This window comes from Ictidomys tridecemlineatus, chromosome 1 (genome assembly GCF_052094955.1).
Source record: "Ictidomys tridecemlineatus isolate mIctTri1 chromosome 1, mIctTri1.hap1, whole genome shotgun sequence".
Taxonomy (NCBI): Eukaryota; Metazoa; Chordata; class Mammalia; order Rodentia; family Sciuridae; genus Ictidomys; species Ictidomys tridecemlineatus.
In genome coordinates, this window is record NC_135477.1 from 101,404,396 (window position 1) to 101,431,578 (window position 27,183).

Here is a 27,183-nt window from a genome sequence, read left to right on the forward strand (position 1 = left end):
GTCTTTTATGCCAAGGAAAAGTTCAACAAAATTAATTATATAAATGATCAAAATTGCTTCAAGAAGTGGTGGATAATCTGAAAAGAATAATTACAATAAAAAGAATATTAAAATTTATGCCTAAAATGGTACAAGACCCACATTATTTTATAGAAAAGTCTTAGCAAATGCTTCTCAGATCATATAATCCTTGTGAGCAAAGAGAACAGAGAAATATGGAAGTCTGCCTAACATATTCTTAAAGGCTCCATAATCCTGTTACCAAAAATTATTCAACAGTAAAAATAACAAAATAAAATTGTAGTCTAATATTATTTTTAATATAAGTTTAAGATTTATTAATAAATGAGCATCACATTCCAGCCACAAATAAAACACTGTAATCAAATAACATTTATCATAGATATGAAAAGCTAATGTAACATTAGGATGTTTATTATAGTAATTTGGTATAAGAAGTAGATTGAAAGAAAAAAAATGATATGATAACATCAATAGCTGCCAAGAACATTAAATAAAATTTAACACTCATTACTAATTTAAAGTGGGGAGTGAATGCTTCTGCTACTCTGGAATTCTAACATTCTCAGGAGAAATGAAAAGTCCATTTTTATGGATACCTTATCCATAGTGATCCTCACTTCTAGAGAAGAGTCTCTGGTGAATTTTCTGAAACATATTGGGATTCTCTCACCAGTGAATTTTTCAATGCTTCATTGAAGAGAAAGTTCTCAGGACCCTCTTGATAACATAATTAAAATATAAGCGGACAAATTATACATAATTTCACCACAACATTTTTATCTCACCAGTCATTTTTATTCCTTTCACACACACAAAAAAAATCTGGTATCTCAACTTCACTTGATATAGGACACCACAAAGAACTGATTTTATTCTATCATCAGAACAAGCTATTTGAGCCATTCCATGCCATGTAGCACATTTATAAGTTTCTTGTGCTCTGCTTTGTAGTTACCTGACACCATCCCATCACTAGACAATACCCTCTTTTGAGAGACCAGAGTATTTCCTCATTTATTTCCTCATTTGCTGATATTTTCAGCATCTATGTAATAATTAGAACAATATCTTGTATATACCTGTGTTGTATGAACTTCACAATAATAAATGAAACTTTGAAAGAGTTAACCTAGAGGATAAATGGAGGAGCATTGGGGTTTTTATCAATTAATGAGAAAAACTATTCTCTACATTTGGGACCTTCTCATCTTCCAGTAGGCTGAGTTCTTTGTCAGTGTACTGGCTGCTACATAAGCTCCATAGCATACAACATGAGATACAAAATGGAACTCTAGACCCTTGGAAAAGCTAATACCTGATTCCTTACTATATATAACGGTGAACTACATTGCTGACATTGCAAAAAAAAGAATGCTTTACATGGTCATAAATAATGAACCAGACTTCCCCAGGACCCTCCGAGTAGAGTAATGTATTTTAAGCTATGTGGTATCAATTAATGATCTTAGCAGTACTCTAGTGGCCTAAAATCCTTAATGAACATCCCTTCACACCTTAGCTAATGCTGAGAAAAGACATAGACACTATGAGGGACCAAGGAGCCCATAATTACTTAGCTTCTTATTTAAATCTGATTATGAATTGTTTTGTCTCTTATAATTTGGAGTGTAGACTTCTTTATTTCTGAACATGTCTTAGTTTAAGGACCTCTCATGTCCTGACATTTGTTTAGAGAATATAAAGGAATTTAAAAAGTATTCCTGGGCCCAGTAACTCAAGTTTCAAGTTGCAAGTAAGAAATCAGACTTGACTTTAGTGGAGCCAACTTATATGTCAATGGCCACCCATCCAATTCTGGCCTATCAAATACTAATAGAAAATTATAATGAGCATTCAAATGGGCTAGTGCTGGACAGATAAGAATTCATTGAGTATTTAGGGTCATTTTATAAACTGCCTCTATCTTCAGAAAATGAGGCTTGCACACTTTTTTCCCACCATCTCATTTTTCTTTACTTAGTTTTGAAGTCACAGAGCAAAATCTGATTCATACTATTAATGTCCCTTTGTTCTTAATTCTACTGCTTTTATAAAAATGCTGTAGGCAGTCTACCAGAATGACTAATTTACTAGAGAAGTTATCAGAGTCCATTCAGTTGCAACTATAAAATAATTCAAGTAAGACAATAATGCCTGCCAGCACTCCATGCTGAAGGTTTGTCCCTGAAACTATTGATTCACCCCAACATATTCATCCATGAAGTTAAAGGTCTCATCTAGAATGTCCTCTTCATAATCTATTCATCTTTCTTATTATACATTAAGAAATGAAAATAGGATATATTTTTGTAAAGGTAAAAGAAAGAAAAAATGTTCATACCATTCAAATGAGTATATCACTATGAAATATAAATATTTTAAATACTATTTATATTACATGTAAAAGCAAAATTGCCTTACCTGAGTTAGTTGCTGTATTGCTCTAGCAGGTGTGACATACTCAAGAATCCATGCCATTTTTAATCTTTTTTAAAAATATTATTCATCAAAAGTATAATTATAAATACCAATAAGCTTGGATTTAGAATGTAATTATAATAAAATTATGGAAATTGTCATATTTGCCATTACTAACTCAGTGCTGAGTTACCCAGATGAATGCACTTCCAATGAGTTCTGTTAAATAAACTGTATTTTACAACTCACACACTGCCAATTGGGATTTTCTTCCAGTATTGAACTTTCAACATTTTATAACTGATTTTATCCATATTGAAACAGAATAAGTTAAATATTCAACTAGCTATTTAATTTTCAGAATTATTGTTTCCCTGCAGTATTAAAGGTAAAGGATTAGAATTACGTTATTATAAATAGTAGTAATTGCCATAACATTTGAAATTTTAGAATTGCATTAATCTTTCCAGAAAACTGCTACTCAAAATCAAACGAAGTAAACAGATAATAAAAGAAGACCAAAATATAAACAGATAGATAAAATAGATAAACTAGAAATGTGACAGAATACAATCTTTCCAAGTCTCAAAACTTATCATATTGTTTATGTTGTCCCTTCCTTTAGTGTAATAGAGCCCATGCTTGTAAGATTGGGGTGGATTAAACAGACACATCAGAAGAATTGACAAATGTCAGAATGTCAAAAGATTATAATTCATAAAAAGTCCTCATGCCCTGGGCCCAGATCCCAATCACAGCCTTAGCTCATACCTATCAGCTCTCCATGATTGTTTGTAAGAATATTGAGCTATTTTAAATTCCCTAAACATAACAGGCCTTCTCCCATCTCTTTGTCTTTGAGAATAACATTTCCTTATCTATCCTTGTGATGAATTCCTGTTTGACTAAGTTTTAGCCCAAATATAACTTCCTCTGGGAATCCTTCTCTTACTGTCCCAGAAAGCCTAGATTCTCTTTCCTTATGTTCCCACCATGTGTTATACAAGGTACATTATTAGAAATGCTGTCATTTTACTCATTTTGCCATAATCGTGTAAGCACATTTTTTCAAGAGTAAGAATTATATTTGATTCACTTTTTTTATTTCTATTGCAACACCTGGCACATTGTAAGTGATAGTTTTTGTTTGTTTAGTTGGTTTGGTATGATTTTTTTTAAAACTGGGGATTGAAATTAGTACCTCACATACACTAGGCAAGCATTTACCACTGAGCTACATCTCCAGCACTTTCTCTTTTTTTTATTTTGAGAAAGTACCTCACTAAGCTACCCAGGCAGGTCTAGACCTTCTGCCTCCACCTCCCAAATAGCTGAATTACTACAGTGTGCCACCACACCCAACTCAGATGAGGGAATTAAAATAATGAAGTTACAAATTCTGCCTGAAGTTTCATGAGGGTTGTTTTGAAAGGTGTAATAAGGAAGCTACATCAAGAGGAATTTCATGATAATTTCTAGGTGGAAAGTTCAGAATGGCAACTCTAGAAACAATACGAAATCCAATACAGGAAGATAATATATAGACAGAAGAAAAGAGAACTCAGTACTACTCCATGGGGAGTTTTTTAGAGGTGAGTAATGGAGGAAAATGCTTAATCACAAAAGAGTTAAGAAGAAAACCAGGAGATGATACTGGAAACCAAATACAGGTTCTTTCAGGAAGGAGGGAAGGGCCAACTCTATGAAATGTAGCTAAGATGCTGAATAAAATTAGCACATCGAAGTGTCCCTTGGCTTGGGTATTCCACAGACTTTTGGTGATCTATACAAAAGCAATCTGTCTTCAGAAGGGGGAAAAACCAGACTAGAATAAGTTAGAGACTGAATGAAAAGTGAGGCAGTAGAGACAACACAGAGTTAAACAGTTGAAATGTTTGATTGAGAAAGAGGAGAGAGAAATGGGAAGGGGTTAGCTGAAAGGAATATGGAGGCAAGAGAGAATTGTTTAGAGCAAGTAAGATATTAATGGTCCTTTAGCAAGGAAAAGATTGACGCTGTAGGAGAAAAATAACTGTAACTATTGGAGAGGGGATGGGATCCACAGCACAAGCAGAGGGCTTGATCACTAGTTGCTCTATCCAGTAAAGAGGAAAGCATTTAGATATAATTTAGATATAGGTGAAATCAAGTAGGTTTCTACATATGGTATCAGGAAAATGAGAGCTTATTTCATCCCAAAGTTCCAACATCTAACTAACACCAGGTTCTATAGTTAATTAGAATGAATATAGTTTACATGTGTTAGGATAAGTTATGTCTTGAAGAAGTAATAGTCCCCAAATCCCAATGACTATCACAAACGTGAGTTTCCCACGCACATTGCTATAGATATCACAAGTCAGCTATAACTTAGCTTCTCTACTCTTTTTTTATGGAACTTTGCTGATTATCATGCAGAGAGGAAAAAGAACAAGCAAACTCTATGCCCTGACTCTTAAGGCTTCTGCTAGAAACTAACACACCTAACTTCTGCTCATATTTCATTGACCAAACCATATCAACATGTCATGACTGCATGAGGTAGGTAGGTCAGGGACATATAAACTTCCTATAAGTAGACATCCTACAGAGAAGGCCATGGAACACAAGGAAACCATGAGAGAAGTGATACAATCTATGACAAGCCATATAAATATTTAATCCCTGTCTTTCATTTAGAAAGTCTAAGTCAAAGCTAATAACTCCAGTTGTGAATTTTTTTTAAGTCTGTAAATACCTAGTCTGCACATTTATTCTTGCTAGAATAAAATGATTGAGAAATGACTCCGTATTCTAGAGTCTTCTCTGGACTATCACCATCATCTAAACTGTCATTCCAACTATAACTCTAGTCTTTCCTTTGGTTGACAGTCAAGGGTGAGTTCTGCCATTCCTTTATTGAACAAGTATTTATTATGTGCTAAGTGTACCAAGGTTACTAAGATCTACCCCACCATAAAGGAAATTGTTTTATCCAGATGATTAACTATTAAATATGTCTTTATGCTGTTATTCATGTGGTTAAATATCTCCTATGTTTGTGAAACCTATAGAAAAATATTTAAATGTGAAATATCAGTGTTGACTCCTAAGTTAAATTATGCATTCACTTTATTTCATAACCATGAAATGGGTTTCTCTTTCTTGGAAATGGAAGAAATGCCTGTGAGAAGTTTTATCCTTTAAAATTGTGCTGCACTTGTATCATTTTTATCCACAACTATGTAACTAGTACAAAAAAGTAATCACTTTATTCATTAACTTCATGATTGTGCAGGATAGGTACATTGGGAGGACACTAAAAGATTGAGCCTTGTTCTGCTAAGATTCAAATGCATAAAGATAATTTTAGGTTGTAGAATTCAATGACAGATAAGAGAAAGAAAGCAAGGTTGAACAAGCTAATCTATAAATGAAGAAATACAAGACTTCCATAAGCCTTCCATAAATTAAAACATCCTCATTGGTAATTGACCAGCATAACAATAAGATAGCAGAACATTTTCTAACAGGTATGGTTTATCCTTTACACAAAGCTCTTTGTGCTATTTTCCTGTATTTAAAATGATTCCTGTCCAAGGCATATTGCTACTTTGTATTCCTCTTGATATTTTCATTTAAAAGAGAGCCGCTGTGCAAAATAATGTCCTTGTCTGTCCCTTCCCCATACAAACCTCCAATCAAATTTAATAAAGCTAGTTTGATACAATGCCAGCCTACACTTGGTTTACCCTTGGTCGACTTTAATAGGGTCAAAAATATTTTCGCATTGGCAGTGTACGCATTAATCATTTTTCCAGAGGATTTAGAAAATTGGAAGAGACAAGGCCAAGCAAAATTTTAAATTAATTGGGCCTACCCCAGCCTTCCAAGGGTCACCTTGTGTCAGTTGTCCCACATTTTCCAGGTCACAGAGTTCCTGTGTTTCCTACAGCTGCCACGAGGAGAGATCCATGCTGTGGGCACACAAAGGTGAAAGAATTTCTCTCAGAAAGTGAGAATTTTCCTAAGGCAACCACAACAATTGCAGTTTCCAGATTGTCGCCAGACACCAACCACTTAAATAATGCATGCTCGGCTGACGCCTCCACTTGTGCATTTTCTAATCGAGTAGTCAGGAAAATTTGCAAACACTCTGTCATTTACCATAAATCCGCTGCCTACTTATAACCACAGAGTAATTAATTTTAGTGCTGTTCAGAGTTATTAATTTCAGCCAGAAAAATCTGTTTTCACAATTGCCATTACCCCTCACCCTTTTTTTTTTACCCCCTTACCAATATTCATTAAAAAGGTTGAAGCAGTTTTCTTACAGGTTAAGGCTCATTCAGAGTAATTCTATTGAGAGTCTGGTGAGGTAGCTATAACAGAATCTATATTTCTGGTTCGAATCTGCAATCATGTGTTCAAGGGTGTACAGCTGACTCACAAGATGAAGTTGGCAAAATGAAACAATGGCTTTCACAAAATAAGTAATATAGTAGTCCTTAGTAATCACTTGAGAGGTGACAGGCAACCCACTTCATTGTTTAGTCTCCTAATAGAAGGTAGCAATGAACTATAACCCCAGTGCAGCCAATGCCTCTATCTTTTTGAGAAAATTAGCAAAGATTGTTTTTTGCTTGTTTAAATGATCTTAGCATCTGACAGAAAAGAGAGTAAGAATATTTATCAAGGATAAAAATAACTTGTAGTGGAATACACAATTATGAATACACTAGTATGAAATCTCAGCAATCACGTGTATTTCTAACATACACAGAATGAAAATTGAGCATTAAATATGGTACATTTTATCTTGGTAAAGCTAAATCTGGTGCTCTCTCATTCGATATTAGTTTTCTTCTAAAGCAGCTGCATGATATGCCACAAGAATGTCCATATTATGAATATGTAATAAGCATGAGAAAATTGGTACAGCTTTGCTTGACTAATGACCAGATCTGTCCCTATCAGTAGTAGGAATGCAGAGCTAGCACAAGTATTGGCACTTTAATTGCCATGGAAGATTTCTCTTCCGTTTTCCACTGCATGAGTGATCAAGAAAAAAAAATGAAGGAAAAGTAAACTAACATCTAGAGCTATAAACATGACTCACTGGGAAATCAGACATGGTTAAGTAAATTCCAGGATGTTTGTGGTTATCTGGATCTAAACACTGCTGATAGTTCTGACTACTCTTGATTTTAACTATTTTTTCTCTGGTGCCTCTTAGCCCAAGTACATTCTCAGAAGACTTTGAATATTCTATTTCTGAATAGTCTGATTACTGTATAGCAAGAAAAATAATGTGTCAGTATTAATGAAACTACCCAGTAGTGTACAAAATGCTCTCACCAAGACCATGATCTAGTGAGAAATAAATGATTTAGAAGCAGGGTTGACAAAATCTGACGTGGTTTCCTGGTTTATACTACACCCTTTCTTCACAATACAGCAGGGTCATTCTGAGATGATGTTAACTACAGTTGTATTACAATTTGACAGTTCCTATAAAGAGATCAACACACAGACACCTAGAAAAAGTATCAAACATAGGAAAAAGATGTCAGAAGACAGATTTAACAAAAAAAAAAAAAAGATAATCTTTTAGAACTTCAGAACTACCTTGGTGTCTTGAAGCATTTGACCCAAACTCTTGTAGAAAACTGAGATTTAAGTTCTAAAACCTTATCACTCGATGTGTGGTACAGGCTTAGAAGCATGTACACCACTTGGAAATGTGTTGGAAATACAGATACTTAGGCCCACCCCTGACCTTCTGAACCTGAATCTTCATGTTAATAAGATTTAAGTGATTTGTGTGCACATTAGTGTTTTTTTTTTAAGAGAGAGAGAGAGAGAGAGAATTTTTTAATATCTATTTTTACTTTTCGGTGGACACAACATCTTTGTTTGTATTTGGTGCTGAGGATCAAACCCGGGCTGCACACATGCCAGGCGAGCTTGATACTGCTTGAGCCACAACCCCAGCCCCACATTAATGTTTGAGAAGCAGTGTTCTAAAATGCAACTATAGAAGGTAAAAAAAAAAAAAAAAAAAAATTCACAGTCATAAAATCATTGCTGAGAATGAACTTTCTGCTTCTATCTCAAGCTAATTGCCTTCCAGATATATGTTCTCTACCACACACCAAGTCTTCCACACAAAATAGCATTGTTCCAGACATGGATGCGATGAACACATCCACAAGAAACCTACCTTTCAAGTCAAGGGTGGGTCTACTTGCTCACTTCAAAGAAGGGAAGTATTGTATACTTAAAAATCAAACAAAGCAAAGAAAAAAAAACTACCAGCCTTATATGCTATTAAAGTTTCTGAGTTTCTATTCCACAGGTTTGCTCCTCTTCTTCTGATCTAGTGGTAAATTTGACAAAACATGCCTTTGGAACTATAAGCTTTTATCTTCATAGTTACACTGCAAAGCCTGGAGATTCCTTCCAAACTGATGAAACAAAATCCATCTTTTTGTTTTTTCCACTCTTAAACTGTCCAGGCTACGATAAAGTTTCATTTTGAAAAAGGAAAAAGAAACATTCTTTAATCGCTGTGATAAATAATTCAAACATTGTATAACTAATCCAGAAAGAGAACAGAGTTCAACCCCATTAATTAGTCATTACAAACTACTGACTTGTACAATAATATCAGCAGTGTTTCTGGCATAAAATATTAGGGAGTTATGTCCAGCATGGAGTTAGAATATAGCACTTTTCAAAACACATGAATATTTGCTGGAAATATTTGTTACTAAATTGAGCCATTATTGAGACATTGTGCTGTTTGGTATTACTTTTGTTGATTAATCATGAACATTTAAACCTTAATTCATGATATTGTGTTAAAAGCAGCATTGTGCAGATCCTCACAGTATTTTGACAGCAAACCGAATTCTCGTTCACAAGTATAGGATTTGTTTAGCTCCAGGCATCTGTGTTTGGATTACAAGAATGCTGATTGGTTCACTGCCAGGGGCACCCAAAGGTCAAGCTGTCCTTTTTAAAAGTCCCCCCACATACTGTCTCATTAATCAGAGTTAAAAGATAGTGGAAAAGGCAATGACTTGAAATCATTTAATTTTTTTTCAAGGATATTTTTAAAAGCAGAACTCAGTGTTGGTGTGAGGTCGCATCGATGTGAGTACAGATCACGCCAGCACACTTCTGCCAGGTGACCTGAAACCTTTCAAACTGACATCTGTCACAGAGACAGACACAAGTTTTTTAGCCTGAGAGCTTGTTTTCCTGACATTTCATTTTTCATCAGATTTTGAGAGAAGGGAAAAAAGATGAACTTGAAAAAGTCTTGCCAGGGGCAGAAAATAAGATCAGGCTTTCTGCAGCTGCCTGACTCACCTTTAAAGGTTAGAGGTCTAGCAAAAGTGAACAAAAAAGATCTTGGTTTGATGTTATTGGATAAAAGGACATGTTGTTACTTTAAATACATTTCTGAGAGTCGCATAACCATTAGGCAGCATTTATAGAAGAAATGGAATCAGAGTGAGATTACATATCCATTTTAAATCTCAATTTTAGAGTTTAGTCATGGAGCAAATCAAATCGAACCTCACCTATTCATCTGGTACAAAAAATGAAATCTACAGGTGCATGAATTTTCCCCTGAATTGAATGATTTCCTGCTCCTATAGAATTTGAAATGGCCAGTAAAATTCAGACAAGATATTGAAATTCTTAATTTGGACTACAGAGATTTCTTCATTAAAATAATTACATGGACACAAAATAATTACATGGTTTATCTTGACTAAAAACATTAGGGAAAACATATCCCCTTGGATAATCAAAAGATAAATGAACTAGAAGTTAGAAAACATCTAGGTTATAATCTTGGCTGTACTAAAAGTGTGAACTTAGGCAAGTGACATTTCTATTTCAGTTTTATCATCTGTAAAATGGGGAAATAATACCTATCTCGTGGAGTCTCCAAGAGGAGTAATGTAATTGCAGTCTACCAAATATAAAATAGCATAGCCATGAGTGGAAACCATATTAATCTCATCTTTTTCCCCCCAAGTGCTTCATACAGTACCTGACATAATGTTAACATTAAATAAATGACTCCTGATTTGAAATGGAAGGTGGTATTTTCCTTATTGTCAATATTTTGAAACCAAATCCAGGATTTTTTTTTTCTGTGCAGAACACCATGGTTGAAGATTGGGAAATGTTTTTCTCTAGATTATTTCCAAATATGGATATACAAGTAATAACTTAGGCATTTGTCAGACACTAAGCAAAATTCAGACCAAATAATATTCAAGTGTATGGAACCTGGCAAATCAAACTTTGAGTATCAAATTAGTTTTAGTCATTATGTTCATCTTAGAATAGAATTTGGAAGTATAGAATTAACTAGCCACGTAAGAGGAGCTAACTATCCTGAATCTGAGGTAAGTCATTGTGAGAATCAAGTTCATCTTGATAAGTAGACTGTAAAAACAGTCTGAAAATACTATTTATGTATTCTACCACAACACCTTTCCACAAAGATAGACATTGCAGAATGTCTCACACATTTATGATATTTTATATATCATACTTATTAAACTATTCAACAGGTTAAGTGGAAAGTGCATGCAAAGTTAGACCCACAGGCCTAGAAATTTGAGTATGCTGTCTATTCCTGTTGGTGAATTAGGATCCAGAGCTTGCCTCTCCCTTGATCATCCTACCTTTTAATCTTTTTTCTATTCCTCTTTTTAGCATACTTTATATGAATATGTACAAGGAAGTGAAATTAATATGCTGGTATTTAAGGTTAGACAAATCTCATAGTATGTATTTCAGAATATGAAACAATAAGACTGGATTTATCTAGTCCTATTCTTATATCAGAAATTAGGATTCTGTTCTTCAAGTCAAATCATAACCACTGTGGTATATGTTTCAATTCTTGGTTTTGAAAAGAGAGTCCACAAGAATAGTGAAAATAACTTGGATCACTTCTTAAATCTATTTTTTTAATCTCCTCTGGGTTTCCTTCAGAAACTCTTGCCTGTTGCTATTTTAGAGAAGTTGCCCAGTTTTTATAGTTCACAGTCATGCTGTATTATCTTTCTGACAAGCCTAAGAGAAACTTTTTTCACATAAATTTGTTCACTTAGTTTATTTTATGAACTATGTTGTGCATATTTGGATACTCAATCATTGTTTTGATGGGGGTTTATTTTAGTACCGATCAAAAAAGAAGACAACATACAAATTTTGATCTGTACTACCTGGAACTTTAAAGTCAAGATCATCTAAAGAACAAATATATATAAATTTCTTCCACAAAACTTTGTAGTACTTTAGAGATATCTCTAGCTTTACTTGACAATGTAATTTGCTTTTCTTAGATTAATTAGTATGTTTTCCTGGATCATAATCTGTTTGTGTCTTTTAATATCCTTTTTCAGAATTCTTGATGCGATTTCAAACACTAGGTTTTAAAGGGACAAATACGTTTTTTTTTATTATTTCTGAACCTGAATGTAATAAGAAGTGTATAATATGTACATTTCTGGTTCTGTAACATCTATTTATTCACAATTTCATGGTATTTAGAAACTGGCATTTATAAGTGCTACTTGATATCCAAGAACAGGCAGGACTCATTTATGAGACTTTTAAAGCCATTCTTCATCAAAACAAAAAGTTACATTGTTCTAAGGTCATGTGAACCAAAGTCCCAGAGTTCAATTTCAGTTCAGAAGTACAAACCCAGAAGATATGAGTGGGTTTCCAATTTGGTGAATACTTAAGATTTACATTCTGAACTGCAGAACAGGGATGAGGTGAACAAAACACTTCAGAGACTTTGAACAAACACATTTCATACACTGAGTGGCTCTGTGTTGGTAGAAAGGGCTGACAGCTTCAACTTACCCCTCCATACCACACTCCCTTTTTGACTTGAGAAAGAGGTCTTTTGACTTGAGCAGGGTCTACACCTGATCAGGAAAACAGATCAACACAAGCATTAGAATCTGTCTGCTATGGCCAGTCCTTTTGGTCTGTTCTGATCACATGGAGGCATTCTTCAGCAAGTAGTTAACAGGACACTTATCTCTGCCTTCTCATTTAAAGTGTGGCTGTGCAAATCCTGTCTTTAGTAGCTTCCAATACCTTTCCTTTGGCCCATCTTGTACTCTCTGCCAAAGACTGACTTTGATTATTTTTCTTTTATGGTTACATCAGCAATATATGCATGTTCATTGTAGATTGATAACTTAGAAAATAATCACCCAAGAGCATGCAGATATTCCTTAGCTTATGGCAGAAAAGTGTCCGAATAGCCCAAAAAACTTTGAAAATATCATTAATTAAGTATACACATTTAATGCACCTAACCTACTAAACCTCATAGCTTAGCTTAGTCCACCTTATGTATGCTGAGAACATATAAATTAGCATACGTTAGTGCAAAACCATCTAACAGAAAGCCCATTTTTAAAATGAAGTGCTGACTATCTCACGTAATTCATTGAATACTATACCAAAAATAGAAAACAGAATGGATGTGTGATGCACTTTTCTACCATGGATGATAAAGTAAAAAATCACAAGTCAAACCATCTAAGTTGGGTGCCCTCTGAATGTACTTTCAGTTGCTGTTTCCAAACCCTCGTTTTGTGTACTTAAAGACATACAAAACAATTTTGTTTTCAGATTTTTCACCATAAGAATTTCTCTATTATTTTAAAAATCTTTTCAAGATAATATTGAATAAGAAATATTCTCTCAATGTAATAAATGATATATTTATGTCCACTGTCCTTTTATATATCATTCAAAGATGATTTTACTCATTTTTAATAATCTTTATAAATTAATCACTTATCCTATTTAAAAGAATCATCCATATTAATGCTTATTTTAAGTCATTTAAGATATTTTGACATTTTTAAAAGATTTGTACAGATTGAAAAAAAATATTGATTTTGATCATTTTTATTTTTGCAGTTTCTCATACTACCTTTTCTACTTTTAGTCTTTCTCACTTTCACCTGGGTAGTTTTTCCCCAAATAAGTAAATTTTTGCTGAACTTTTTCTAAATTGTCTTTTCTAATCTTTGATAAAGATGGTACTGATTAGAATTAATGTATTAATGGATAATAATGGCATTATACTAGTTGTTCTCAAAATTTAGTATCCATGAGAATCAGCTAGGATATTTGTTATAAGATTCTAATTTGAAGGGATAGTGCAATACCTAGGAATTTGTATTTTTAACAAGCACTAGGAATGATTATGCTGAGATAGTCTATGGGCCACACTGGAATTATGTGCTCCATTTGTTAAAATTAGATGAGCGATTTCAACACATGGTGCTGGAACACTTGTATATCCATATGCAAAAAAAATGAATTTCAATCCATATCTTGCACCATATACAAAAATTAACTCAAAATGGATCATATAAAAATTAAAAATAAATGGCTCATAGATCTAAATGAAAACCTAAAACTATAAAACTTCTAGAAGAAAATAGGAGAAAATATTTATGGCTTTGGGTTATGCAAAGATTTCTTAACTATATGACACCAAAGCACAATCCATAAAATAAAAGTTGATAAACTGGATTTAATAATAACCAAAATTTTCTGGTCTTTGAAAGATATTGTCATGAGAAGAGATTTAAAAGAAAAGCAAAGACTGGGAGAAAATGTTTTCAAAGTACATATCTGATGAAGTATTTGTATATAAAATGTATTATTTTTGAAAAAAAAATTAAAACTTAATAATAAATAAAACAAATAAACAAATTATGAGCAAAATACCTAAACAGACATTTCAAAAAAGAAGACAAATGAATGGCAGGTAGTCACATGAAAGAAAAGGTGTTCAAAATCACTAGTCATTAGTGAAAGGCAAATTAAAACCAATGAGATACCAGTGATTACTCATAGAATTGTTGACATTTTAAAAAGACCATACCCAGGATCAGGAAGAATTTGGAAGAACTTGAAGCCTCATACACTGCTGGAAGAAATGTAAAATGATGGAACCACTTTGGAAAATAGTTTGGCAGTCTCTTAAAATGTTAAACATATATTTCCCATAGAATCCAGTCATTTTATTCCTGGATATTTAGCCAAGAGAAATGAAAGCATATGTCTTTACAAAGACTTGTACCTACATGTTCATAGTAGTTTTATTTATAATTGCCAAAACCTGGAAACAGCACAAATGTCCATCAACAAGAAAATGAATAGACAAGTTGTTGTATGTGCAAAAAATGGAAAGCTTTTCATCAGTAATAAGAAATGAACTACTGATATATGCAATACAAATGAATATAAAAATAATTGTGCTGAGTTAAATAAGACAAACCAAAAGAATGCATACTGCATAATTCTATTTACATAAAATTCTTTAAAAGGCAAGGAATCTATAGTGACAAAAGGCAGATCTACCCAGGTCTGGTGGCACACGCCTGTAATCCCAGCAGTTTGGGAGGCTGGGACAGAAGGATGGTGAGTTCAAAGCCAGCCTCAGCAAAAGCAAGATTCTAAGCAACTCAGTGAGACCCTGTTTCTAAATATAAAATACAAAATAGGGGGGCTGGGGTTTTAGCTCAGTGGTAGAGCACTTGCCTAGCATGTGTGAGGCACTGGGTTCAATCCTCAGCACCATATAAAAATAAATAAAAATCCATTGACAACTAAAAAAAAATATTTTTTTAAAAAATACAAAATATGGCTGGAGATGTGGCTCAGTAGCTAAGTGCCCCTGAGATCAACCCCTGGTACAAAAAAAAAAGAAAAAGAAAAGAAAAGAAAAGCAGATCCATGGTCAAACAGAGATGAGGAAAATGGTGGAAGGAAGAAACTACAAAAGTATCTGGATTATGATGATTTTTTTATATTTATATAATTTTTTAGTACATAAACATATTAAAAACAAAACATAAAATTGTTTAGAAAATCTAGAAGACAGTGCTTTATGTGATATCACCTTTCTACTTCTCCCTCTACTGGGATGACTTGATTTCTTGGTTAATGATTATATCTCAGAACAAAATCCAACAGAATTTCCAGAACTTTGCGGAAGCAGAAATGATAAAATTGGTTTATCTTGTTTTGTTTTTGTTTTGATTGGGGGTGAGTTCATGGAAAATCAGTCTGCCTAAAAGAAGCTGTTTCTACCTTGATTTGGTTTCTCTAGGAATAAAACTCTGAGATAGAGTTTCCTGTGTAGGATTTTCTTATGGTATGCCCTTGGAATTAACCTCTATGCAAGAGGGGAAGTAGTGTTGGACAGAGAAGATGTGATGCAGACCTATAAGCTTCACCTAACTCCATGGGATTCTCTGGCACTGAAGAATTAGTAGAGTTAAATCCCAATAGATGATCAAGTATCTATAAAGCAGTCACATTGTTATAAGACATACAAGTAGTTATATCATACAATCTAAGTAGCAATGAGTTCAGATAAGACTTGAACCACTGTTCAAAAGGTATTTCTCACTGTCCCTCTATCCCACTTCTCACATGTTCAGCTCCAAGCTCAGGGTCTACTCAGGGGTCTCCTCAATTCTAGATTTATGTGATAGAAAATGAAGACTATGATCACATACTTCACATTCTCCTACTGACAGCTTCAGTAGAAAAGGATCAAGTGTCTAGGAGCTCTGGTGGAAAACAAAATAGTTCTTTAATATATATGTATACATACAGACATATACACACATATGTGTGTATGTACATATACACATACATTTTCTTATTCAACAAAAGTCTGTTTACAGCTCTTTTATTAGGCTTTGTGCCTATTGTTGCTCGGATTCCTCTGGTGAGGAGATTGGACTGGACTCACTGACACAGTACTATGATTTAAGTGGAATCACCTCCTCCAAAAGAGAGGAGAGGTGACTCTCATAGGGAATTTCTGTGCATCTGTATCAAGAAGTAGATGTAATACATGCTGAGCCACAAACAAGACTAATGCTCTAGGAGAATTGCAATGAGTTAAAGCAAAGACACAAACAATAGGGCATTTTAGGGACTAAGGCAGTAAAAAGGGCACTTTGGGGACCAGAGGGGCCCTTTAATGGCCATCCAAATACCATCACAGATGGGCCCCTGACCCTACCTACTCATGCACAGGCCATTTTTATTTTCCCGATGAGTAAACATATCCTCATCTTTTCAAATTAAAAACCAAAAGAAATGTCAAAAATGAAAAAACATTTTAAAATTAAACTCTATTAAAGAAATGCTAGTTCAAAAAAGACATAATTGGGCTCTCTAAAACCTGGCAGCTCCCAAACGCCAACAAGTTTTTCTCTTCGCAAGTCTGTTCTCAGCCATTCCAAGAAAGGAACAGAGAAGAACAGAGCTATATCATTTTGATGACAACCCACTTCTAATCCACAGGATCATATGCCTTTGCACCCTGTTCAAAGGAAACTTGGCCTAGAAAAGAATTAGTTTCATAACAAACCAGCCATTCTGAGAATAGAGGTGAGAAGAGATCGGGCGGAAGAATCCGAGACAGTGTAGAGGAGTTGGCGAGTTTTAATTGCCAGTTCATATGCAGCTTCATGATCGTGCACAGTGACCGGAGGGACTTGGCTTCTAGTTTCTCAAACTCTCAGTTCAGGAACAGAAAATAACAAAATCTGAAAGGTGTTTGGTCCTTCTAGAGATAGCCAAAAAATGTTGGAGTCACTGAGAGAGAGGCAAATAAAATCATTTCAAGAAAAATAGATTACTAGGGAAAGGTCAGCATCTGCAGCATGATCTTAGTTATTCTCAACTCACATTTATTAAGTGCATAGTTTACAACACATGCCAAAGTCCCTCTCAAGTGCATGTTTATGTGGGCTAATGAAGTTTAGAGAGATATAAGCCCAAGGAAATCTGTAAAACTGGGCCCTCACTAAGAAGCAAAACAATGCAAAATACATTTTTATATAAATAAAAATGCTGAGGCATGATCAAAATAATATATGTAGGACAGATGATTATGAGAAGATTTAAAGATTATGATTTTGGAAATAACAGAATTCAATGCCAAAAAAACTTGAAGAGGAACAACATTTTAAATGGCTAGGGAAATCATTCTCTCTAGAGAGTGGATTCTCTTTCCCATGAATGTGTTTGAATGGCACCATTTCTTAAGCTTCTTCCTTTATTTCTTCTTCCCTCTCCACATTCTCTCAGTACTTACCATTTCAAGCAAGCTTTACACTCAAGAAGTTACTGCTGCTAATGAAGCAAATGGTAGTCATGAAACTCAAGCTGGAAGAAAAAGCCTGTTTTAACTAAGTTCTAATAAACCTTCTTACAGATTAAAACCAGGTAGGTAAAATGTACATAATGCTTACTTATTTTTGGTGCTTTGATGAAATAAGCAAAGAGACATGAAAAAAATTAGTACCCTTTAACCAATCCTTTTCCCTCATCACCCTATCACCCAACAGGCTACTAAATACACTAGAGAATGATTCTGGGAAACAGAAGACATGCTCCTTTGGTTCTCTTGATTTTCTCTCATTTCTGTGAATTTAATTTTCTGTGCGAGCATGTGTCTGAGCTGGGGCAGACAGATTGGTGCAGGGTTTCTTAAAAACAATTTTTTGCTCCATCAGACACAATATATTCTGCTGAAAGAGAAGAAAGCACTATACCCCAGGGGGAAAAAAAGTTTCCCCAAAAGTTTGTTCCCTCAAAACTTTACAATGAAAGGCAACGTCCCTCTTGGGTGATTTAATTTAATTGTTATGTTTTTTAACTTTGTTCTAGGGGAAATTAAGCAACCATCAGCTGCACTTCATAGACAAATACCACTTTTTGGTAGATAGAACACAAAACTAGGAATCGGAAAACCCAAAAAAGAATCCTGGCACAGCACTGGGTGATTTCATCTCCACATGCCTAAATTTCCTGTTTGCAAAATGAGATAGAGCTTCCCACTCGTCACTTCTTTCTTGGAGAGGCTGTGAGGACTAATAGTCTTCACTCTGATTTTTTTTTTCCTTCCAAGAAGCAGCATAGATTTTAATGGTACAAAAGACGCATCTCCATCAGTTTGGACAGGGCAACACAGACTGATTCTGTGCTAGGTCTGATGGTTACAAATGTAGGGCATGTTATGAGCTCAGAACTCAAAGAGGCATCAGACACAGAAATAGAATACTGCACACAGAAGACGTCAAGAGACATGTGAATATATACCAAACTGAGTTAGGTCTCAAGAGGTAAAAAGCCCTGGAGGACAAATGCATGAACTCCAGATCCAGATTCTGAAACTAGACTTTTAGCTGAATGACCACAGACATGTTACTTAATTTCTCTGTGCCCTAGTTTCTTAATCCATAAGGAGATTTAAACAATAGTTCCACTTCCTAGGGATAGCATACACATATATAAAGTGTTTAGAACAGTCATACAGTAAGTGGTATTGTTGCTATTATCAAGAAAAGGTACAGACAGCAGTGTGAACTGCAGAGGACAGGAACATCACAACTGGTTTGTTGGGATTGCAAAGGTTCCATTCTTAAGTCCTTAAGGACCTAGGCAGACAAGGACAATTTGTAGAAGGCTTTACTATGAGCTTGGATTTTATTTCATAAGGATTGATTAGTCACTGAATAATCTTAGATTAATAAATGTCACAGATTCATGAGTTGATCCATAATTAAAGGAAGTTGCTGACAGGAGTATGATGGCTTCTTAGGAAAATGGCCACAATTACTTCCCTCCCAGTTTCCACACCTCTTTATAATGTCTTTAGAGGTTTTTTCCCATCAAGAGGTAAGAATATATGTCCTTACCTACTTAAAATGGGCTGACTTTGGACTTGTGTAACTAAATGCAGCAGAGTTATAATGTGCCTGTCCCAAGCCTTTACTTTAAGAGGTCCTACGCGTTTCTGTTTTCTCTCCTGGAATCCGCCCCATTATATGATCAAGCTCAAGGTAACCTAACAGAGGAGGAGAGGACACATGGAATAGAGCCAACCTATCCAACTGAGGCCAGCCAGTCCCCAGCTAACCTGATAATTGGCACAGAGCCCAGCCAAGACCAACTGCCTAGTTGAACCTAGCCTAAATTTCCAACTTGCAGAATCATGAACTGAATAAAGATTGTTCTTTTAAACCACTTAAATTTTTTTGGAGAAGGTTGTTATGCAGCAACATTTAGCTTATACACATACTATAGAATTTGAGTAATAGTTCTAAAGTATTTAATATATGCATGCACATGCCAGTGCAGACATAATTATTGCTTTTATTTATGGGAAAGCTTTAATTTTACAGTGAGTTTACTTAAAGTAGTCTCATGCAGGTATTGTTATTCCATTCTATGGAATTTTTATTCCATTCTGTGGAGAGCTTGGTGACATTTATAATCACACAATTTGGGAAGTGGGCTTGGAATTTGGGACTGCAGATACCTTGGAGACTGGCAGATTTGTTTTAATGGTACCGTTGTTTCCCCAGGAAAATAAACAAAGTTGCCATTTCTTTGTTTCATTTATTTATTCAACAAATCTTTGAGAGTTTTCTGTGCACTAGGCTCGTGCTGAATCAAAGAAACTGAGTGGTAAATCAGCCAGACATAATTCTGGCCATTGTTGGTGTTGGTATGAGACAAAGTGAGTTAAACAGACAATTACCTAAGAATGTGCTGAATGTTATCATATAAGAAGGACAGGGCATTCTCAGAACTTGGGTAAGCAGAGAAAGCTTTCCAGAAGAAGCAATATCTAAACTTAAATCAAAGAATGGAAATTAACAAGGCAAAGAGACAGAGAAAAGTAATCCAAGTATGAAAGACTAGCAAGGCAAAGTCATGAAGGTGTTCTCATGACACATTACTCAAGTTTATAAGCTGCTCATATATGGCATGAATGGAAGAGGGAAGCTGTAGGCATTAGAGGTATTAACAGAAATTTGACCTTAGAGGACTGCCTAAATCCATTTTCTGTTGCAATGACAAATGCCACAGACAGGGTAAATCACATATATATGTATGTGTATATATATATATATATATATATATATATATACACACACACACATCTACATACACACATGCGCACACACACACATGCACGCACACACACACATGCACGCACACACACACACACACACACACACACACCACAGGTTTATTTTGGTTCTAATCCAAGATCAAGGAGCAGCATCTGGTGATGGCCCCTCTTTCATGGCAGATGCTCAAGGTGGTGAGAAGCATCTGTAGCAACAGCATCATGTGGCAAGAGACAGGGAGTGCTAGGGACCTAGCCAAACTGACTTTTTTAGCAGACCCAATGTCAAGATAAACCATTGACTCATTTATTCCATTAATCCATTAATCACATGAATAGATTAACCCATTAATCTATTCAAAAGCTTAGAAGGAGAGTTTTCGTAGAGATGACCAAGGCAGAACCCTAATTACCTCTTAAAGATTCCAACTGGTCCCACAATTTAATATCTCATAATGAGGATTAAATTTTAGTTCTGAATTTTCAAGGGACCAAGCAATATTCAAACCACAGCAGGGATTTATGAATTTGGTCAGTATCTTGAAGGCAGGTGAAAGCCTGAAAACATGTTAAGCAGGTTCATGAAATTGTCAAATTTGCATTTCAGAAACATGATCCTGGCTAGAATATGAAAACAGAATTGAGGAAAGTTGGGGAATGAGTAGAGGCTGAGAGACAATTTGGGGAGCAGTGATGGTAATTCAGGTAATTCAGGATGAAGACCTGAAACAGGTTAGGTAGCAATTAAGATGACAGAAAAATGAAAACAATTAAAATGTGTTTAGTAGACAAACTCAAGAGGTTTGGGTACTTAATTAGATTTTGGCAGAGGGAGGGCAGCTGTAGACTGCTGTCTTGGGCAAGTGAATAGATGGTGGTGAGATATTCACTGAGGTGGGAGACACAGAAAAGGAATACTTTGGAAAAAGGAAATATTAAGTCTGGGTTAAGATCTATTAAGTGTGATGTTCTTATGAGATGTCCCAAAGAAGATGTCCAGTAGGTAGCTGGGGAAAACATGCATGTGAAGAAGAGTGGATTTAATTTCCACAGTTTCTTGAAGGATTGTGGACACTTTGACACTAAGTTGTGTCAAAGCAGTGTGAATGGACTTAACAGAGCCTCAATGTTCTCACGTGGTGTTTGGTCCTCAGGGGTTAGCAATGTGATAAGCAGCTTCTGAAGAGCTTAACCCTCACGATGATCAGGGCTAGGTTGCTGCAGGAAGCAACAACAAACTCTCCTTCTAAGCTTTCGAATTTGGCAAAGGCATGGAAGTGGATGGTACTCAGGTGGCACAGGTTTCATGTTCTGGTACCTGGAGGATAGCAACAGTCCAGTTAGTTAGATTACCCTTGCCACGTTCTACCACATAAATTGGGGTAATTTACAGTAACTCATTTCATAATGAAAATATCTTGTGAGATAGAAAATACAGCACACAATGATTAGCTAAAGGGAATTAGAAGGATTAAGATAAGTTCATGATTTCTGGTTGGGAAACTTGGATACTGATGATGTTTCTAGTCAAAACTGAAAAGTCAAGAATGGAAAGGAACTCAGCTGAGAATAGGACTTCAGTTTTGGACTGAAATCGCTGAGCAATAAGTGAGCAGGCAAAGTCTCTAAGACAGCTCTTGTGTCTCTGTAGCTATAAATCAAGGCCCATCCCTCGAAGAGACAGGAAGGGAGTCAGTTTTTCAGAAATATCAACCACACCCACAGCCTCTTTGTGTAGGGGGCAATTAAAAATAGACTTAGGAGTGATGTTCAGAGTATGTTCAGTCTAATAAAATTAAGGTATTACTTAAGCACTAACTCTAGCTCTGAACATCACTCCTAAGTGTGAGTTAAAAATACTTTTAAACATATTTCCAGGTTATCCATAAGAAAAAGAGCAGTATTTCTACTCCCTTACCTAGAGGAAGCATATGTGTCTTCACTGATAAATGTGTTTAGATGAAAGGAGCCCAAAAAGGTTGTTATTTATTAGAAAATACCAAAACTAGAGGGTCTCAGGCTATATTTTTTCTGACTACCTTTCTGACATTTTCTGTGAAGGTCGTAGAGATGACCGAGTACAAAGAAGCTCAGAGTATTTGGGATTATTTATGCAACTTCTTGTGGACATACAATTTAAGCTTGACCAGTCTGATCACTATGGAATGAGCCCTGGCCAAGTGGTAGGGATTAATCTGCCATGAGACAGTCTTCAATAAATTATTTGGTTGATTTTTTTTCCCCTTTTTCTGGTTTAAAACATTTTCCTCCAATAAATAATCAGTTGTACACTGGAAAACGAAAATGACTGACCTCCTCAGAAAGTAAAAGAAAGTCTGAAAATGGAAACCAGAGTTTTTCCTTCTAGTGCCCACTGAGTGAAAAAATGTACTTATTTATTTGAAATACCAGCAAATGGGCTCCCATGTAATGAAATATTTATTGAAATTGCTTCTTTGGCCCTCTACAGTTGCTGATAGGGTTTAACGAGAGTCAGGTAAGGAAGCCAGAGTGAAGGTACCTCTATTTATTTATTTATGATTCAAGCAGCTTCGACCATAAGGCTTACTTTGGGAAATCATACAGGCAGGGCCATACATGACTGACAATAATAGTTATTTTCCATTTTCATTGAATCGTTTGCCACAGCCAAGAAAAATCAATCTTAAGAGATTTCTATATTTACTTGGTTCTGGTTTTTAAAGATTTTACTCTCTTAAGATATGGTTATGTCAGTTTTAATTAAAGTTCACCATGTTCAATCTTGCTCAATAATTTTTTTCAGAATTTCATTATCAGTATCTCCATTTCCTTTTTTGTTGTTGTTCTCTAGATTTTGTTTATATGTTTGTTTGTTTTCCTAGCCTTTCTATATTTTGAGAATTAGTTTTAGTTCACCAACCCAAGCTAAGGGCTTTTCCCATTCCTTCTTACTTCGATCAAGATATATCTATACAAATTAAGAACATATCTGTCCAAACCATAACTATTACCCTGTGAAAGCAATTATTTCAAAACAATTCTTAAAATAAAACATCTGTATGAGCTATGCTCAGAAAGAATGAGAAGTGTCAAACATTCTAGAATCTCATATATACCAAATAAAGACATTGTAAGGAGAAAAAGAGCATCGCTGCTCTTCAGAGCACACTGGGTAATACCAGGGCTGTGTGAATTTTCATGAGGTCCATCATGATTTATTGAGAGAGCTTGAGAAAGTCACTAACCGGAGGTTGCAAGAAATAATCTCCAGCATTACTTAAAAAGCATTCCAGCATGTTTACTTTTGCTATTTTTGGCTTTTAGAAAGCTAATAAATTAAGAGTAACATAGAACTTTACAGCTTAAAACAGCCTTAGAGACTATCTAATCAAGGCTTCTCAATTTATGAAAAAGGAAACTGGAATCCAAAAGCATTACGTAAATTGAGCAAAGGCATATAGCAGGCAGCAGAGGAGGAACTAGAATCCAGATCTCTTAACTCCTACTTTAGTGTTTTATGATAATGTTCAATAATTAAACCATAATGGGTGTCTCTGTGACTCTGTGTCTGTCTGTCTCTTTCTCTCTCTCTCTCTCTCTCTCTCTCTCTCACACACACACACACACACACACACACACACACACACACTCTCACACATATACAGAGAGGAGACATACAGAGGAAGAGAGAGCCTAGAGAAACCAACCATTTATTAGTCTAATAAAGGTTTTCAAAGATGACACATGATATGAGCAGACTGCTTACTCATGGGCTCAATTTGTGTTTCCCGCAGTGTCACGATGCCATGATGTGCTGTCTAGATTCACCCTCCAGGACTGGTCCCTTATCCCCAGCTGCTGGGAGTGTTGGCAGTCACTTCTCAGTGTAATCTCTCTTTGGGACTTCCATTGACTAAAAAGAACCCAAGGTTAAAAAATTCAGTAACTGGTCATTTAGTAACTGGTCATAACTAGAGTATGAAAACCTAGCTCCCTCTCCCCAATTTGAGGTCTATCCCAGATACCAAGTTCCTCATTGGATCCACTTGGTCTTTTATTGTCACTGTGTTACAATTTAACTACTCCTTCTACCCAGTCCTGTTGTCTTCCCTCCCCTACAGGTATTGATCCTAAGAACTCTATCCCTACAGATGCTGCCTCCTGAAAACCTTCATCTCAGATTCTGCCTTCCACAGAGCCTGACCACAAAGACATACAATATCAAGGTTAAGAGGCTAGGATCTAGAATCCGACCATCTGGACTTAAATCCCAGCCACACCACTCAAGGTTCATTCCCTTGTGCAGGTTACTCTCTCCAAATCTCCTTTTGATCAGTTTTTGAAATAAGAATAATAAAAACTACAACATAGGTAGGTACTTATGATATAAAAAAAAAAATCTATGTAGAAATCATAGCGTAGTGCTTGGCACAGACTAATTGGCAATGTATCAGCCAGGATGCTAAAGGAAACAGATGGCATATTCAAAATACAGGACTATTTACAGGGATGTGGGTAAAGCTAAAGCAGCCAGTGAGGAAGGGTGAGGTGCACAGGGACCAGCAGCAGTGAGAAGCCAGTATCAGCTCTAAGTTTGACAGTTACGGATGTTAGGTTTGAATGTTACGGATCCTAGAGAGAGCTGGAACTGTGAGTGAGGGGCCTCTGACAGATGCAAAGAGGAGCTCTCACCTGCCAGACCATAGCCAGAGAGGAAGAGAATAGTGATAAATACAATGGATTCTCTCCTCTCCCCATTCCTGCTGATCCTCCAAATACAACTCAAAACCAAGGCTACAGGTATGAGGAGACTCGACACATAGAAACCAGCACTTCACCCCACTGCACCCATTTACCCAAAGAACAGAACAGGACAAAGCAGGGAAGAGAATAGATCTGTATGGCCAACTGATAACAAAGGTCCTGAAAGATTAGCTATTACTCCAATTTCTGTAATTCCTGGCATATCCTGTGTTTGGAGTCTTGCTATTTATAAAAATGCAAGCTAGTCCAAAATTTGATTAAAACGTAGAATTGGAGTTTTTTTTTAATTATCAATGAACTTGCTAGCATAATATCTGGCATATAGTAGGAATTTAATATATACTCATGGATTGATTAACTAATTGATTTTACCTAAATAAAGTAAAGCTTTCTTTATAGAATAACATAGAACTTAAAGAATAACATAAAAATTCAAGTAAGCCCTTTGGGAGATATAATTTGATTTCAACATTCTCAACACACTTTCAATTCATCATAAATAATTTTAGAATTATCAGGAATTGTATTTACTGAATTTCTTAAAAGAAATCTATCAAAGAAATGCAAATTTGAATTGTTATCATTTCTCACCGAGAGAATGAAAAGTTGTAAGATTAAAATTCTATTTACAAAATGATAGAAAAATAATTCCTCCAACCAATTGTATTAAATATAATAAATAGCAGTTCTTCTGATGGGAAGTCATTTTTTCACCTGGATGGAGAGATTCAAGGGATATTTCTAAGAATGAAGAAAAAATTACCTCTCTCCTGAGTTTTTTGAGAAAACTCAAGCACTGGATCCACACAGGCCTGGAGTTCAAATCTGGATCCATGGGCCTCAGTTGTGTAGTTTTAGATATGCTACTACCTACCCTTTCTGAGTCACAACTTTCTCCTCTGCAAGATGATGATGATGATGATGATGATGATGATGATGATGATAATAAATTAAGAAAAACTTCTACCACAAAGGGTTACAAGGATAAAATGATATAACTTATTTCATGTCAAATGTACAGAAATGTTGGTACTAGTTCCCTATTCCATGCTTGTGTGTACACACACAGCTACCAGGGACATGCCTGCCCATCATCAAGGAAACCTGTGTGTTCCAACTCAAGAGTGACTTGTTACACTTCAATGGGGACAATAAAAAGTCCAGAGATCCCAGAAAAGACCAATTTTCTGATTCCAAATTCTAAACTTCCTCCAAGGTATGGAGCCCAGTCCTTCTCTATCCCTCTCAACTGGGAGATATCAACCTAGAATCTGTGTAGTCTTTGAATCTCCCAAGAAAAAGGATAAAAAAGAGTTGTATTGTTCAGGGAAGATGGCCACAGATTACATGAGATCTTCAAAGTTAGTGATCAAAAGAAAGATAGCATTCTCAGCTGTAAGAGTCAATCTATGGCACCCTCTCTAACCACACCCAAGATGCCAGCCCCTTCTCATCTGGTCCTTGAAGGAGTTAGAGGTTGCCCAGTTAAACTGTGTTCCACATTTCCTTCCCAAGGGTAAAGAATGGAGGTTTTTAACTATGAATATTCTGATTTTACTTCCTGAAGCTTAAATAACAATTTATATAATTCAGTTTTCAGTACATGTAGTCAAATCTCAGAATCCAATGTCCTTTTTGTTGTTATTTTAGATTGTGCTGAGGCAAATCTTTTGAGTGCCTCAAGGTTTGCCTGCAAGCTTTATGCAGTGGAAATTTTAACACACAGGTTAATATTTATGAAAATCGCAATGCTATGAATCAAATGCAATATTTTTGCATTTAAAAACTGAGGTTGTTTCATCAATAAAGTTATTCTAAGATTGTTTCATTAATAAAGTTATAAGATTTATAAGGTTAATCTAACCGTTTTTAATAGAAGTATAGTTTACTACAAGTTTTCATACCTTAAAAAACTTATTTCATTAAAACTTTAATACTTGGTTCTGGGTTTCTTAGGTAAAGAGAAGGAAGATTATTCTTTAACTTGATTA